At 34.9% G+C, this 19152-nt stretch overlaps 1 pseudogene; it reads right to left on the reverse strand.

Annotated features, from left to right (window-relative positions):
• The window catches only part of LOC112678705 (peroxynitrite isomerase THAP4-like), a 41917-nt pseudogene extending 23767 nt beyond the window's left edge, over positions 1-18150 (reverse strand).
• Between the last annotated feature and the right edge of the window lie 1002 nt (positions 18151-19152).

The following is a 19152-nucleotide window of genomic DNA, read 5'->3' on the forward strand; positions in this document are numbered from 1 at the left end:
GTGTGAATGTGTCCCGGTGGGTGAATAAATGGTTGAATATTAATCATCCTTGCCTGCCTGGCAAAGCTTCCTGGCTTTCTTGGCTGTGACTGGTACACTAGTTAGCTTGTTTTCTAGACTGGCAGCTGCCCATCCCCTGGAGAAGCACTCATGCATCTCTTTCCCTGCCTAAGGGAAAGCTTTACTTTTCTAAGTTTCATCTCTTACACTTAAATCAGTGTAAGCAAAGCATGCTCAGTGGTGCCTTGTGTTTCCATCTCATTCATCAGGCTTCAGCCTGACATGTTGGGCTGCCTTAGTACAGTTTATTATTACCATTCTTGGCCTGTGTTGCCCTAAGCAAAGTCTAGCCAAAAGCTTAATAACACTTCCAGCTATCTTCTCCGTATCTTATTGTTTATTTTTACATATTGGTAATGTTTATCACTCAAAAATGTTTTATTCCATGACTGATAACAGAAATTAATATAAATTTTTATGATCATTTTTATATATGATAATATAAAGGTTGCAAACAAAATCTTTCTTGCATTATGTTCTGAGAAGCAAAATATATTTTTAGAAAATAAGGATATTCATTTGAGTTCTCCAAAATTGATAAGAAATTCTTGTTTTCCCAATTGTATTTTAGGAACTAAGGAAAAAATAAGAGTGTTTCTTGATTTGATAATGTTCTAAATGAAGTAGGATTTAAAAGATTTATCTGAATCATCACCTTTATCATCTGGTCTTATTTTAGCTTCTGTTTTGCACTGCAGATTTTTTTTTTAAGGAAATAAATTGAAATGAATTAAGTCAATGTAAAGAAACTATATTTCATTCAATACCAAAAGACATCCTTTAGAATTTTCTAAATTTAAGCAGTATTACTGAAATTAAATTTATTTTACCAAAATGAGGTAACTGCTTGGGAGTACTTTCAAAATCTAGATACCTAATAGCAACAATTAAAAATTGTAAACTTAAAAGAGTAATGATTTATTTTTTATCAGAAATAGTCAAGAGAATAAATTCAAGCTTTAATTTTATGCCCCAGTCAAGAAGAACAGCAAAAGTAAGATTATAAAGGATATATCCAAAGTGAAAACAGTACTCCTGTAACCACAGAAGTATATGACTTTTTCAATTAATATCCAAGAAAAGGGAAAAATTTATGAAATGTTTAAGAATAGTGTGGTAGAGAAAAAGGAATTCTCATGCACTGTTGGCGGATGTATAAATTAGTTTAGCAACTATAGAAAACAGTGTGAAGGTTTCTCAAGAAATTAAAAATGGGACTACCTTATGATTCAACAATCCCAGTTCTGGGTATATATCCCAGAAGGAAATGAAATTTGATGAGATATCTTCATTCCCATGTTCACTGCAGCATTATTCATAATAACCAAGACTTGGAAACAACCTAAATGTCTGTTGGAGGATGAATGGATAAAAACATATGTGATATGTATATATACATATGTATGTGTGTGTGTGTGTGTGTGTGTGTGTATATATATAGGTATAATATGCATGCATTTATGATAGAGTATTTCTTAGCTACAAAAATTTAGGAAATCCTGCTATTTGTGATAACATGGATAACATAGTCAGTTGCTAAGTAAAATAAGTCAGACACAGAAAGATAAAAACTACCTGGTATCACTTATATGTGGAATCTTAAAAGCCAAGCTTATAGAAATAGAGAGTAGGTTGGTGATTGCCAGGGTCTGGGGTATGGGGGAAATAGGGAGATGTTGATAAAATTATTCAAATTTTCATTTTTATGTTATAAGATGAATAAGCGCTTGATTTTCAAGTAACTATAGTTAATAATACTGTGTTGTATACTTGAAAGTTGCTAAGAGAGTAGACCTTAAATGTTCTCACCACACACACACAGGATAACTCTGTGAAGTGATGAATGTGTTAACTAACTTTATTGTGATAATCATTTTGCAATATATATATGTATCAAATTATCACATTGTACATGTTAAACCTACACAAGATTATATGTCAATTATATCTCGATAAAGCTGAAGTTAAAAAAAGTCGATATTTTGAAAAATGAACCCAGAGAAGATCAAATTGATATTAAAGAATGGCTACAGTGGTCCAAGGGGAAAAAAATAAGAATAATGTGAATATTTTTCTCATTGTTATCGACATCATGTTTCCCATCAACAGAAAATACTTATGTAATACTTATTGTTTTTTTTATTTTTTAAGATTTTATTTATTTATTCATGATAGAGAAAGAGAGAGAGAGAGAGAGAGGCAGAAGCAGGCTCTATGCCAGGAGCCTGATGCAGGACTCAATCCAGGGACTCCAGGATCACACCATGGCCAAAGGCAGGTGCTAAACCACTGAGCCACCCAGGGATCCCCAATACCTATTGTTTTAATGAAATTAAAACATTATCTCCAGGGGTGCCTGGGTGGCTTAGTAAATTAATCCTCCAATTCTTGATTTTGGCTTAGGTCATGATCTCAGAGTTGTGGGATTGAGCCCCACTCAGGGCAGAATCTGTCCCTCTCCCTCTGTTCCTACCCCTCCTACTCCCTCTCTCAAATAAATAAATAAATAAAATTTTTTAAAAAACCTCATTAACTCCGTATTTAATCACCTATGAATATATACGTATGTAGGCACATGCATGCATGCAAACACATATATTTGGTTGCAGAAAAAATAAATTATATGTGGAAGATGTTATTCAGTTAAATTCAAGCCAAAGAATTTAGTTAGATAACCTTGAATGGTTTTCTAAAATTTCTTCATTACAATGAAATCTGGGTTTCACTTCATGTACTCTCTACTTCATTAATTTACCCAACTGAGTTGAAAAGTTTTTCCTGATTTTTATGTCTTTGAGGAGGTACTATGGCTCTGTTGATTCTGGAGCAGGCTAATCATAGAATTAAAAGCAAATGTAAATGCTGACATTTTCAGATCCAAAGTCTGTAGTTTCCAGCCTACTGTGGTCTATGGAATTAGAGCTTCTTCGTTTTCCAGAGTGTTAGGTCAAATTATTTTTCAAAGGACATAAACTCTGATTAATACAAATACCTTTTCTTCTGATATCTAACAAACTGGATATCTTTATTTTAACGAATAATAGGGTACTGTATCAGTTTCCTATTGATGATATAACAAATTACCACAAACTCAGTAGTCTAAAACAATGCAAAAAAATTTTTTTATGGTTCTGAGAGTCAGAAGTTCAAAATGGGTTCACTGGCTAAAACTAATGTGTTCATAGGGCAGTGTTTCTTCTGAAGGTTCTACTAATTTTATAGCAGACAAATCTGGGCAGATACAATATTGATCATAAGTAATGAGATGTATTGTCATTTACTTATTTTTTCAAATATGATGTTCTGAGAAAGTAATTACTTTATTTTTGTGGTATTCTTGCCAAAAAAGAGTGTCCTTAATATAATCATGAGAAAACATAAGAGAAACCAAAATTAAGGGATATTTTTAAGGGAGAAAATAACTGATTAATGTTTTTCAATCATGTTATGGTCATGAAAGACCAAGACTAAGGAGCTGTGACAAGTTTGAGGACATTAAGAAGGCATGACAACTAGAAGCAAGGTAGGATCCTGGTCCAGACAAAAAAACAATAGAGAGAAAACAAAAGAAATGCAAATAATGTCTGTAGTTTAATGGTATTCTATCAATATTAATTCACACAATTATTCAAAATTATATTAAATGTTAACATTAAGGCAGACTGTGTGATGTGAGAACTCTGTACTATTTTTGCAACTTTTCCATAAGCCAAAATTATTTCAAAATTTAGAAAAGTTTTTTTAAATACCTTCTTGAACGCTATCAAAATACCAAAGAAGCCTGCAGTTAACCCACTGCCCCTGATCTCATTATCCATGATTATTACATGGATGAGGTTGTCGTCTTTTCTGATGATTTTCCTATCAAAATATTCTACATACTGCTGCTCTGTGACTTGGTATAAGGTCAACAGGTTGGGAGCTATTGCATTTCTCCACTATACTTGCCCCACCATTAAATTAACTCATACAGTCCAAAACTGGGCTCCCTGCTCAGTGGGGAGTCTGCTTCTCCCTCTCCCTCTGCTCCTCCCCCCTGCTTGTGCTTTCTCTCATTCTCTCTCCCAAATAAATAAATAAAATATTTAGAGGTACCTGGGTGGTTCAGTGGTTGAGCATCTGCCTGTGGCTCAGGCCATGATCCCGGGGTCCTTAATATAATGTAATGTAATATAATATAATATAATATAATATAATATAATATAATATAATATAATAATATGATAATAATATGATAATAATATAATGTAATATAATGTAATATAATGTAATAGAATATAATATATGATGGAGTCCCACATTGGGCTCCCTGCAGGGAGCCTGCTTCTCCCTCTGCCTATGTCTCTGCCTCTCTCTCTCTCTCTGTGTGACTATCATAAATAAATAAAAATTTTAAAAAATCTTAAAAAAATACATCTTTCAATAAAAAACCCATTAGAATATAACTTTTTTTTTAAGAATATAACTTTTAATCCACCTTTAAGCTGACAATATTAGGTTTTTAAAGGAGAATGTAAGTTAATTCTCACAGCAGTCTTAAAAAAAAAGTCTGAGTTTTTCTGGGTCTTTAGTTCTTTCCCACAGAATGAAGTTAGTAATTCTCTCAGTTAATTACCAAAGTTCTGTGAAGAGCAAATAGTCATCTGCAGGGAACGTGAGGTAAGAGTATTAACATTGAATAGTGATGAATAACCACACACCTCTGATTAAGTGCCTTGAAATTTAATGTCACATTTTAAAATTTTTGTAAAGCTTTTCTTTATTTATTTGACAGAGAGAGAGAGAGAGCGCACAAACAGGGGAAGCAGTCGGCAAAGGAAGAAGCAGACTTCCCGCTGAGAAGGGAGCCCTGTGTAGCTCCATCCTAGGACCCTGGGATCATGATCTGAGCCAAAAGAAGGCGGACATGTGACCGACTGAGCCACCTAGGTACTCAAAAATTTATTGTCACTTGAGGGAAATCTGTGGTGCTTCTATGTCTCTTAACACTCCTAAAAATGAGAAGGTGGTTTGGGGAGATAGATTTATATTCAGAAGTTTTTAAATATGTCCTCAAGAAGCAGGGCAGGGCTGGGGCACAGTACTCTACAAGGAGCCCTGAGGAGATTGTTTGAGCAATAGCCTAAGTGTCATATCTTCTTTTAATTTCCTCACCATCTTTCCCCTCTTATGGTGCTAATTTACTTTGCAATGTGTTCCAGTAATTTGAATCCCTCTTTAATAGATTGCAAACCCTTTTTGGAAGAGAATTTTCCTTATTCACTTTTATAACTTATTTAATGAATAGCACACTGCTCTGCATATAGTAAATATTGGTTGAATTCAAATAAGGAAATATAGCTTTTAAATTTTAACATTTCCCTTAAAAAGTCATTTTTAAAAATCTGAAAGAGGTGTGTGTGTGTGTGTGTGTGTGTGTGTGTGTGTCTGAAGAAGATCAAGCCAGGAAGAGAAAACACTATATACAGAGCCTGTGTGAGGAGACTATGACATTTGTTATTCTAGGCAGTATCATTTAGGCAGTGGTTCTCTCAACCAGGAGTGATTTTGCTCCCCCAAGGAGCCACTTGGCAATGTCTGGGGACATTTCTAATTGTCATGAGTCATGGATTATGGATTGCTGCTGCTGGCATATAGTAAGTAGAGACCAGGGATGCTGCTAAATGCTCTGGAATGTACAAGACAAATAATTATCTGGCTCAAAATAACAACAGTGCCAAGGCTGAGAAACTGGTATAGACAACACCAAGGTGGGGTCAGTATAAAAAAATAGAGATTTTATTAGGATATTGCCCTTTTCCAAATAAATGTAAAATTATGTTATTATGTGCTTGCTTTTTTAAGTATGTATTTTTCTCACTTGCACTCCTATTCCACAAAATAGTATTATTGTGAAAATGAAAATCTTTGCCTTTAGAGTAGAAGCAGGACTTAGAATAGCTTTCTTCTAAGGACTTTATTATTCTGGCATTCTGAAATTTTTTTCCCTCTCTGTGATCTTACCAGAAAGATAGCTAAGCAGACTTCTATTATAGCCTTATACCTAGGTAGGATGAACAGTTCCTGCCTTTTAGGAAGGCAAATTTAATTCTACATCTTTTCCTCCTTTGCTTTTTTTTTGTTGGAGTTGGGGGAGAGAGATAGTGTATGCACTTCAAGATTGTGGGATAAAACTCAATGTGATAAAAGTAAAGTTTGAAAAGAGTGACTGCCAAAACTCAGTGACAAAGATGAAAATATGAATAATGTCCACTTCAGCAGTGTGGCCACATTTAACTTGAGTTAAGGATTTCAGTTAATCTATATTATTTTAAATTTATAGAGCATTCACTGAAATGGGTTTTAAAAGTGACTACAGCAATTGAAATCATGATATGAGATATTTGGTGATCATCTGAGCCTGAAGGTCATGACTGAATAAGGCTGAGGAATCCTGGCTTGGAACCTGGAATCCCTGAGTTAGTCTAGTAATTTTGTTGGTTTGCCTTAGACTCTGGATCTAGGATAATCCAGGACAGAGTCAAATTTCTTGAGCTGTGTGCTAATGCAAATTTTGAGATGAGATACTCCTCAGGCAGTCAACCAACCAATAATCAGCTCAGGGTCATCCTTGTACCATGGATGGAACATATTGTCAGTATTTAAGGCATAAAACTCATTTTGGTGAAATGCTCAGGCCACTTGACATGACTCTTTTACAATAATTTACTGTTCTTGTTGACATATCGCATCCTCCATCCTCTGATTTCTGATTCGAACCTCTAATAATGTGTTTACAGTAGTCTCTTCAATGATATGAACAATTTGCCTATGAGCTGAAATATGCAGTATGATAACCATTATTATACATCTACCCATCCTGCAAGCCCAATTCATAGTTACTAATGCAAACACCTCCTCACCTACTTTTTGCTTTCAGGTCCTGAATTTTTGTCTATTTTTTCTGTGGTGAACAAGACGTTTCATAGCTCAGCAAAGTCTCATAACTTTTTTTTTAATAAACAGGCTGTAAAAGGCAGCTGCATCTAGCTATAAGACATCAAGCAAGTGACCCAGGACTTGTTATTTTTCTTCTCAGTTTCTGTAGCTAAGGCAAGGGCTTTTTCTTGGCCTCTACTCAGTGATATGCAAAAGCCTGAAGCTTTTAAAGTGGGAGAGGAAACAGAGAAGGTAAGCTTTTGTTTCACAAAGAAATCCCAGCAAGTTACTTAGGGATACATTATTAATTAGCTCCACTTGTTGACAGTGCAGGGATCACTTTGTTGATGTTCATCACGTCTGTTGGTTAAAAAAAAAAAAAAAAAAAAAAAAAGGAGGGAGGAGATTGAATAACATCAGTACGCTTACAATCGTTCTCTGTTTCTGCTTTATATTTGGAAATTTAGTACAGTGCATGGCTGTCTCTGCAATTGTGGTGTAATAAACATCTGTGGAAGATGGTTTAACATGTTTGTCTCTGCAGAGCCCCATAGCAAATAACATGTACGTCATCACGCTCAAATAACTCTTAGAGATGGCCTATAACTACTGAGCACATATCAGGGAATGAGGTATAATTTATATCCTGATACAGAAAGAAAAAAAGTAAAAGAAATCTGACCGACTAAAAATTTCTCATTAACTTTTGAGAACTCAAATAGTTCTTCTTTCCTGGTTTCATCAGGAAAGTCTATGTTTAGCATGTACTTTGGGTCAACACTCTATTCTGCCAATGATACAAAAAAAAAAATCCACACTGTGCCATCTAATTTCCCGTATCTTGTCCCTTGTAGAATTTCTAAAACATGGATACAGATGCCTTGAGTACAGATGTACTCTTTATTAGCAAGTGGCTTCGTTCTTTTAGTTGCCTCCATGAAGATTCCATGATCTGGGACTGAACTGGCTACATAATTGGCCAAGTGCAATGGCAAATGACAATGAGAAGCCTCTTGTTTAAAAATTATGAAGAGGGGCATCTGGGTGGCTCAGTTGGTTAAGCATTGCACTCTTGATTTCCACTCAGGTTATGATCTTGGCATCTTCGGATTGAGTACCATATCAGGCCCTATGACAGCTGGAAGTCTGCTTGAGATTCCCTCTCTTTCTCTCCCTCTGCCCTCCCCCCTCACACCAAATAATAAATAAGTAAATCTTTAAAAATAAATAAAAATAAAAATTATGAAGAATTTTGAGATGGAAACAGCAGGGCATTAAACAAGCCTGGAATGGATGGAATCCTCTGTGAGGACTCAAATTGCACAACCACAAAAGCCCAAAACTGGCATACCTAATAAGACCCATGCCCATGAAGGTTATTTGGAAATGATGCCCATTAGATAGACATTCTACACAAGGAAAGCCCTGTGCATATCATTTTTTTATTATAAAGTCCTTCACATTACTGTATAATGCTTCTAATGGTATGGAAAAGCCCAACCTATGCCATTTTTTATAATTTTGGTCTAGTGGAAGTCCATTGAAGTACACATATTTAGAGTGCAAAACTTGGCAATTCTCAACATATGCATCCTCGGTAATAAATGTTTCTATCATCCTCCAAAGCTTCTTTGTGCCTTTTTGTAATCCATCCTTTCTTCTCCTCACCCTGCCCAATGGCAACCACTGATATGCTTTCTGTCTCTGTAGATTAGTTTGAATTTTCTGCAGACATAGAATATGTACATTTGCCTAGCCTTTTTCCCTCAGCATAATGATTTTGAAGTTCATTTGTATTGCTACATGTATAAATACCTCATTCCTTTTTATTGCTGATGAATATTCCTTTCAGTAAACTGTTTACCCATCACATGTTAATAGATATTTGTGTTTTCTCTGGTGTTTGGCTCTTATGTGTAGAGCTGCTATCCTTGTGTCAAATATGTTTTCTTTTATTTCCTAGGGTGAATACCTGGGATAGGAATAGTTGAGTTACACAGTAGTTAAATGTAAATGTAATGTTAAATGTTTAAATTTTTAAGATAATGCCAAACTGTTTCCTGAAGTGGTTGTTCCATTTTATATTCCTACCAGCAATGTGTGAAGGTAATGTAAGAAATGTTAGAATTTGGAGCCAAGAGCCAAGAAAAAATTCTTGAGAAGTCTTTGGGGCAAAATGGTGGTTTTATTAAAGCATAGGACCAGTGGGCAGAAAGAGCTGCACTGGAGTTGTGACAGGTGATTGATTATATACTGTCAAGTTGGGAGGGGGTTAGGGACAGCACAAGCCTCCAGGATATTTTGGAAACAGGGTTTCCAGAACCTTAAGGGGACTAGCAATCATTAGGAAAAGGTCATTTATTACTGTTTAGTAAACTCTGAGTCATGAAACCCTTTACATGTATATCATTGGGCCATATGCCTAGAGGATGATTGCTAACATGTATCTTAGCAAGTCGAGACAAAAGAAGTTCCCAAAAGAATTTTTATATGTTAAAGTAGACTCACAGGACCCTGGGGTCAGGCTAAAATTGCCTTTTGCCCTCAGCAAAGTGTCAACATCAAGACAGTTGAGCTTGCAGAGGAAGGTCACTCTACCTGTTTCAAGGACTTGTCACAGGGCTGTAGGCAATAAGGAGATTTAATCTTTTTTTTTTTTCTTTTGCCTTTGTTCCCATATTAAAGGTTCTAGTAGTTCACATACTCAAAACACTTGATATGCTCAGAGAAGATCAATTAATGTAGTATTTAATTCTCCTCTAATATTACCTTAAATTTACTTGTAGAGAATTTCTCAGAGAATTCTGATTTTTATTTCCGAAATTTTATTATGAAAAGTTTCAGGCAGAAAAGTTGAAAAAAATGTACAGTGAACACTCATATAAATATATATGCCACATAAATCTAATAATTATTATTTTCATATGTTTGCTTTATTACATATGTATACACTATCTCTCCATCTATCCAGTAAGCACTCAATTTTAAAGGATAAAAGAAAATGTTTAAGTATAACACAGATGTCAGGCACAGATTGTCAACTAATAAAAATTATGTTTTCTTCTAAGATTTTTTGCTTACAGCTTATATTTCCTTGTTAGATTAAGAAATCAAATCTAGAATAGAATTTGGAGATCATGTGCTTCTCAACATCCTCATTTTCTTCTTCATTACACAAATGAGGAATCTATGGCCAAATCAAATGATTGGTGCAAGGTAATTAGAAGGTTAATCGTGCCTCAAAATTCATGATTTCTAGATCAACATTCTGTGCAAAATCCACATTTTCTCACAGTATTTTGTTGTGAGATTCATATTTCAATGAATTTAATGAAATTTAATGAATTATAATGAATTTAATGAATTACAGTGAATTTGACTGAATGAGTTTAATGAAATAGGAGATTCATATTTTAAATGACTGTGTTCCTATTTGTGAATTTTAAAAATTATTTTGCAGCCATTTATGAAGATACAGTTCTGTATTATTAAGTATATACAAAAGCCTGTGTTTTTAAAGTTCAGAGGAATATTAGTATCCTCTATGTTTTTCCAATCCTAGTGCCCATTTAAAATTTGACTTTGAAGTGAGTGGGTTAAGTACTTTGAAATAATGTTTAAGAAAATTAAGTTATTTTTTTCTAATTTTCTTTATTTGGAGTGAGATATTAAATATATAAATGACCCATATTTTTTGCTACTTTTTTGTCTCCATTTACAAATCTTTGGGACATTTATCTTCATGCCAGCAACTCCATCAGGGGATTTTTCAGATGAAGGAAGAGGAAATGGAATTTAGAGAAATCCAATTTTATTTGTTAATAAGAGGGAGGTTGAAAGTAATGGTTAAAATTGGATTTTTAAGCTATCAGTGGATGTAATTTATTCCATCATGCCGGGTCTCCATTTGCCTTCTCTTTATTGCAGGTAATTGAGAATTAGTCACGTTTGTTATTTTTAGCACTCCCCTATTTTGTCTGGAAATGGAAATGAAATCACAAAAACAGGTAAAAAAAAAAAAAAAGCTATCAAAAATATCTTTAAAATCACCACTCCTCATTCAGTGAGCCAGGAAATATTAGGAGACTTGGAAAAAGGATTGTTCCAAGGTAAAAACTAGGTGGGTTTTGAGTTGATTATTCATTTAAATAATCAAGATTGAGTCGAATCACTGAGAAGATCTCCTTGCCATGCATTCTAAAATGTGCTGGTACTAAGAAGAGAGCAGGAAACACTTATTCATTCATTTTACTACTGTTTGATTTTGATAAAGTGAATTTTTGAAAGTTTGGAATAGGACTTTTAACTTCCTTTTTTCTCTTTAACCTTGAAAGTATACCCATTAAACAAACTGTTGTGGTTTTTGTTTTTTTTTTTAGAAAAAATATTCCAGATGCATATAAAGCTTGATGGTCAGTAGACAGTTTAAGCTTAAAAATAAAAAGACTGATTTATATTTCTAGATACCCTCAAAATAGAAAGTAGAGCTTCCAGTGCTATTTCTTTGTAAGGATTTAAATTCACGTACAGGCTGTTAATTTGAAGGGCATTTGAAGTTTGAATTATAATGCATCAGTCATCCTTGAAAACTCAGGCAATTAATAGACACAAATACAAAATTCCCTAAACAATATTTTTATCCACACTTCATTTATATATGCTTATAGGAATTACTCATGCTAAACTGCAATTTATCAAATCCCTGGTAACAAAACAAATCACTCTGTCATTTTATACTTAAAATGTCAATACTAACTTTTTTCAATATACAGGTATGGCGTTTGATTGCAAATACTTAGTTATGCCTGAATTCTCATCTTAACAGTGAGGAGGAAAAATGTTCTATTTTAAGAATCACTGTGCCAGTTAAGTTTTTATTAACATAACAAGTTATTATTTCCTTCTTTCCTCAATGATCTTCTGACATCTTGACAAATTTAACACATCTACCAAGTGGAAATTATTCATATATCACCCTAGAGATCACTATCACCACTTTTAAATACATATATTCACAATAAGGACAAACCCTTATGCTTTGTTATAGGTCTTGTTTGCTTTTGAACCATGTGGCAGTCCTCTATTACTGAAAATAGAAAAAACTTCTCAATGAGTAACTTTAAAAAACAATGTGTATTACAAGTATTCACGGGCATTTACAAATGATTTGGCAATGTATTTGGAGTAACTAAATGCCAATATTTTATTCATTCTACTTTTGGGTTTTTATTTTAAACCAACAGATTGTGTTTTTTAATCTAATTTTTCCTTTGATCATATTTATGCAGGTCCATCAGAGTCCACAGAAATGCTTAAGAATTTTAATGGAAAGTAGGAAACATGGAAAATAGCCTGATTATATTACTGATTTTAAAAATACACATTTAAAAATAAATTTTAAAAAATAAAAATACACATTTAATAATTGACAATGGTAAAAACTTAATGTTGATAATTAATTTGATAAAGAAATTACTGGGGGTTAATAAATGCCTAGGAGTGAAATTTGGAGAAGGTAAGTGGTATATGCCATAAATAAATTATAATGGGGCAAAGAACTGGAGATCTTTAATTTGGAGAGATTTTTTAAGGTATCTTTGAAGATAACAACAGAAAGTCATCTTCTTTACCTTATCCCATGACCTTTACGCCTACCTCATTCTTAGTTTCAGCTTTTTCTAGCCCCTACCATGGGACTCACTCATATTCCCAAATCAGGATAGAAAGAGTGGGCAGGGGTGCGTGGGTGGCTTTGTTGGTAGAGCATGTGACTCTTGATCTTGAGGTTGAGAATTGAAAGCCTATATTGGGCATAGAGATTACTTTAAAATAAAATCTTAAAAAATAAAATAAAATAAAATCTTTAAAAAAGATAGAGAATGGGTATGTTTAGAGTCCTGTGGTTTTCAAGAATAAGAGCTGATTGTGGTATCTTTCTACAAAATAAAAGGTGGGTTCCCACGCGTGAATATTAGATTCATTTTTATAGAAAAAGTTTTCAAGCTCAAGTTCAGTATTCATGTTCTGGCAGATACTAGTTTGCCTCTGAAGAAAATCAGACAGCATATTTGAAATCAGTATGTTCTTGGGATCCCTGGGTGGCGCAGCGGTTTGGCGCCTGCCTTTGGCCCAGGGCGCGATCCTGGAGACCCGGGATCGAATCCCACGTCAGGCTTCCGGTGCATGGAGCCTGCTTCTCCCTCTGCCTGTGTCTCTGCCTCTCTCTCTCTCTCACTGTGTGCCTATCATAAATAAATAAAAAATTAAAAAAAAAATTAAAAAAAAAAAAGAAATCAGTATGTTCTTCAAAATTGCAAGACAATCATGAACTTCTGGATTTGGGCATTTCCTTAACACCTCTCCCCTTGACTCCAGGACATATAAACATTTCAGTTATTTCTTTGACTTCAACCACATCTTTCTTTTTGATCTTAGAGTCTTCTGAACTTTTGTTGGGTATTTGATTACCAATTTTTTTCTATTTTGGAATTTTGAATTCCTTTCCACAGAAACTTGAACTTGTCCATTTGATTGGAACTTTGCACTTTTAATTTAGAAATCACAGGACTCGTTTCTGCCTGAAGAATCACCAAGGTCATAAAAGTGTCATATTTCTAGGATGTATGTAAGATTATGGCAACTGCTGACATGCTAATAAGCAGAACCTGTGGCCTCTTCTGGTTTATTTTTACTTTGTTCCTTTCCATGATTCTAGGGAGAAACACCATGCCTTGCACTTCAGCTTGCTGCTAAGGAGTGCTTAATTTTACACAGCCTGAAGGTTATTTCTTTTTCCCAGAATGTGAGAAATATTTTTGTCCTTTAAGCCTGGGAATCACTCTGTCTGGGAGTCCTGCCCAACAACTTGATCTAACAGTGTCTCAAGCTCTTTCTATCCTTTCATCCTTATTGCTATCACTGCCTAGTGTTTTATTACTCATTATTTCCTAATTTGTTTATTTGCCTTCTTCCTCTGCTGGAACACAAGATCCATGACCTGAGGAGCCAGATCTCTCTTGTTCACTAACGCAAAAGAACAGCGCCTGGCATAGAGAAGACTCTCAGGAAATGTTGGTTGAATGGCAGATTGGGTATTGACAAAAGAAGGTCTCTCTAAAATTATGGATGCTAGACATCTCTAAATATAAAACAATAACAATTAAAATGGTATCTTTTTTTGTCTAACTGAAAACATGGACTATATAGACTAAATCATTTTAGAAATAATGTTAAATATTGGGTTCATGGGTGGCTCGGTTGAGTGTCTGCCTTCAGCTCAGGTTCTGAAACCTCAATCCTAGGACTGAGCCCCATATCAGGCTCCCTGCTCAGCAGAGAAGTTACTTCTCCGTTTGTCCCTCCCTCTACTTATGCTCTTTCATGCTCTCTCTCTCTCTCTCTCAAATAAATAAATAAATAAATTTTTAAAAGAATGCTAAATATTAGAAATACCAGTTCTAATAATATTCTAGGCATAGTTGTTTTGTTCACAAATATTAATAATTGATAATTGTGTAATTGATTTTTAATTTTTATTTCTGAACTTCACTCATATGCTTACTGTCTGGCGAAAATGAAGCATTTCTTTGTGCTTTTAATGGTGTTTTAATTTAAAGATACATACATTCTTTGATGACCTTGGAGATAACTTTTTCAATTATCGTGGGTAGTTGTATCTGAAGGTTTGATTTCTCTTTTTCTGCTGCTGCTACTAGAATATGCCCTTGACTTTGCTCTTTTCTGAACTGATACTTTTGTTCCTGTCCAGAAATCAAAAATAGCTTGTGAACATTACATCATACATAATTTTTCCACCAAAACATTTGAGGATAACTTAGATTCATTTACTAGAGTTTTATTTTCCCAAATCTTGTAATACCCTAGAGTTCTGTAGTAACTAACCTTACACTGAATGCCAGAGGACATGCATTAAGCTCTTATTTAAAATCTATTTTAAAATCTATTTATGATGTATTTTAAATATTCAGTAGAGACTTCTTAAACATGCAGCCTTAGTTTATTGAAAATGGATTTCCTAAAACCAGGAGATTGGATATTAATATCAGGCATTTATGTAAAGACAGATTTTGCTAATCTATTATACAAAGGACTGATTATGATGATCATGTATTGTTTACCAGCCCAGTTATATTTTCTATGTTAGTAATTGCTATAGCCCACCCATTTCATTTTTATACTTTGTTTTCATTTTTAACTTATGTTTGATTCATGTTTCTGATTGAATGAAGATTGTTCATTAATACAGAAACTTCAAGCATTTCTGCTTTGCCATTTCAATATAACATATTTATATAAACTGTTTAAAAAGTTCTGAAATTAGAACCAGTGGGATTTGCCACTCTAAAGACGTTGCCCATTTTATAGACATTTTGGTTGTCACAACTAGAGTGTGCTAATGAGATCTAGTGAGTAGAAGCCAGGGATGTACTAAACATTCTGTAACATACAGAACAGCTCTCTGCAATAAAGAATTATCTGGTTTAAAATGTAAATAGTCTGAGATAGAGAAACACTGGTTTATACAAACTTTTAAAAATTAGTGTACTTTAGATAAAAGGTATGCATACTTAATGTGACTATTAAAGTTCTTCAAAAAGGCTAAGATACTCAATAAATGTCTTCTTAGAGGAAAAGATGAATACTGGGGATAATAAGAAATGAAGTCATAGGAGTCATAGGGGTGCCTGGGTGGCTCAGTTGGTTAGCAGCCAACTCTTGATTTTGGCTCAGATCATGATCTCAGGGTCATGGGATTGAGCCCACATCAGGCTCTGTGCTCAGTGCAGAGTCTGCTTGAGATTCTCCCCCCCTCCTCTCTCCCTTTCTCTCTTTCACCCTCCCTCTTCCTCTCCCACATTCTCTCACTCTAAAATAAATAAATAAATCTTTAAAAAAATGTCATAGATAATGGAATAAAGGATTGGGTAGGTTTTTGTAGGCCATTCTAAGAAATTTAACTATTACTTTGCACGGGATAAGAACCTACTATACAGTATAGAGCAGAGGAGAAGAATAATCTACTTTATGTTTTCACAGGCTCCTTTAATTGCTATGGTAAATAGAATTCTAAACCTGTTCTCCAAAGTTCCTTTCCCCTCGTTATTCAGTTAGTACTTATCTAGGTACTAATGTGAAGGGACTTTGCAAATGTAATTAAGATTATAGGCCTTAAGATAGTAAGATCATCACAGATTATCTGGACTTGTCCAATATAATCACTTAAGACCTTAAAACAGAGAAATTTCTCCATCTGGTGTTAGTCAAAGGGATGTAGCAGAAGAGAGAGGAAGGCAGAGGAGAGATTGAAAGTATAGGAGAGATGCCAGTCACTATTCGTAGCTTCAAAGGTGAAGAAAAAGCCATAAACCAAGGCATATGGGCAGCTTCTGGAAGCTGAGAACCACACCCAACCAAAAACCAGAAAGGAAATAGGAATCTCAGATTTATATGTCATAGAACTGAATCCTGTTGTCAACCCAAACAATTGTGGAAGCATGGTTTTCCCTAAAACCTCCAGAAAAGAGCACAACCCTGCTGACACCTTGATTTTGGCTGAAACAGAGAACCCACCAGCTGAGCCACACTGTTCCTGGACTTTGGACCATGGAAACTATAAGATAATAAATAGTTGTTTTAAGCCACTAGTTCTGTGGTAATTTGTTTCAGCTACAATAGTAAACTAATACAGTTATTGTGCTGAGAATTATAGACTCTAGAAAGCAAGAGTAGAAACAGAAATAGCTAGGAATGGCTCTTGGTAACCTAGACAAGAGATGATAGTGACCTAGAATGAGGTGGTTCTGGTAGGAGTGATGAATAGCAGTTGGATTCTGGATATGTCTTAAAGATAGAGCCGATAGAATTTTCTAATGAATTGGATTTGTGTTATGAAAGAACTAGAGAATACAAGGATAATACCAAAGGTTTTGCTTGAACAACTGGGTAGATGGAGTTATCATGAACTTAACTAAATAAGACTGAGCAGATTTTAAGGGGAAGATTAAGATGTTGTTTTGGGGTATAGTTTATGATTCTTGTTTAGACTTTATTTTATACTATTTAGCACCAGGAGAGCAAATATTTGACACATGTGCCTCCTCAACCTTTTCCACTGTCATTGCTCATAGATCTTGTCACCCTTGTCAGCTGGTTCAAGACATTAATTACATCAGAATCCTTCTTAGCTCAGCATTCAAAGTAGCACTATCAAAGGAGAAGTGTCATAATTCAAGATGAAGCCATTTGCCATTCTTGCTGTTCTAGTGTCTCTTGAATCACACGCCAGGTATATAAAACATAAATACGTCTTCCTGTATATTGCTCAATAATTTAGCAATATGTCCGTATACTGCATTTGTCATAGAAATGTGTAGCTCTAAATTGTAGAGGTCTTCAGTGATTATGAACAATTTATTTTAATAAAACATACATCTCCTCTCATACTCCTCTAGTCAAAATATATTTCTTTTCCTCTTGATTAAAAAATAAATAAGAGGCACTATGTACAGAATTTCAGGAAACATTATTAACTCACCCTTTTTCCAGTCACACGGACATATAACTTTATCTTTGTTTATCTTGTGATCATGCAAGAGGACTGGATTTGAGGCTTCCTGAAGATGAACACCCATGTATTTATTTCTAAAATAAGCATGCAGGTTAGAGTTAGTGAGATGAGATCAAGAGATACTTTTGGTGAAACAGCAGACTGGGAGATGTTCAGTGAGGATGGCTTTTCTAGACATACTGATCAGCTTATAGGAGTAGTACTTGGGTTGGTGGCATGGTTGCTTTGTTTGGGGCAAGTGGTGAATGAGCCATGTCAGTCTGAAACTGTCATTTCTTATTGTTGGAAAACTGTTTAGCCAGCCATATCCCTTGTATCCAATATTGTCTACCTCCTTAGTAGTTTCATATTACCCCACATGTGCCACTTAGCACTGCTGTGCACAGTATAGATTACTGGATGATACTCGTCACATTGCAGCTGGGCAACAATGACTAACCTGTAGGCATGGATTCTTGATTATCTGTAGGATCAAGTGGGCACAGTGCCTGGACCTGCTGACCAGGATCACAGCAATATTCTGTTGGTGGTGGAATGGTTACACTCTCACGGTCCTGTGGTCGCTGACATACCTGGATGTTCATACCCTAGGGCTTACTGACACACAAAAATACCCACAGGTGCGCACACACACACACACACACACACACACACACACACACACACACACAATTATGTCCTCCTACAATGCCATTTGGTCTTTTCCCAGCATCTTCTTACCCTAGATGCTCTTGAAATATTCCATTTGATTTCCTATACCATATCAGGCAAACGACAAAAGACAACACGCTGCCTTTAGAGAGGGTAGGGGGTGCTATCAGGACTTTGTCCTTAATGAATTTGAGTCAAACTGTTACTCCCTGGCAGAACTGATTGCCTTTGTTTACTCCCTGGCAGAACTGATTGCCATGACCATCTTTTCAGAAAGACCCTCTTTCTTCTCCTGGCCCTTGAGAATTATAGCATCTTCTGAATTTTCCAGACAGTCTGTTCATGCAGTATGGACTTTTCAGTTATATGTATTATTTTGGTGATTTGGGCATTTAAAGAATAAACTCCTGAATAGCAGGAAATATGGAACAATGTCTAGCTAATGGTGCATAATAAATATTCTTTGAATAAATCAAGATACCACTTTTTTAAAAAGATTTTATTTATTTGTTTATTTATTTATTTATTTATTTATTTATTTATTTATGAGACAGAGATAGTGAGAGAGAGACAAATAGGAAGGAAAGGGAGAAGCAGGCTCCCTACTGAGTAGGGAGCCCAACATGGGGGTTTGTCCCAGAACCCTGGGATCATGTCCTGAGGCAACCCAGACTGTTATATGATTGAGCCACCCAGGTGCCCTCAAACAACATTTTTTTTTATTATGATAGCATAATGGTAAAGAATCAAAGATTCAATAATTTTCTCCTGACTGAAGCCGCAAAATTCCTTTGGCACATTTGTTGATTTTTGCTGACTCTGAGTCAGGTAGACATATAAAGAAACTTTAAGTCTGGTTTAACTAATAATTTCAAGAAAAACGGAAGGTTTGGAAAATAAAAGAAATCTTGTCTTCCATAGAAATTGTATAAAAT

This window comes from Canis lupus, chromosome 22, assembly GCF_003254725.2.
Source record: "Canis lupus dingo isolate Sandy chromosome 22, ASM325472v2, whole genome shotgun sequence".
In the NCBI taxonomy this organism is placed as follows: domain Eukaryota; kingdom Metazoa; phylum Chordata; class Mammalia; order Carnivora; family Canidae; genus Canis; species Canis lupus.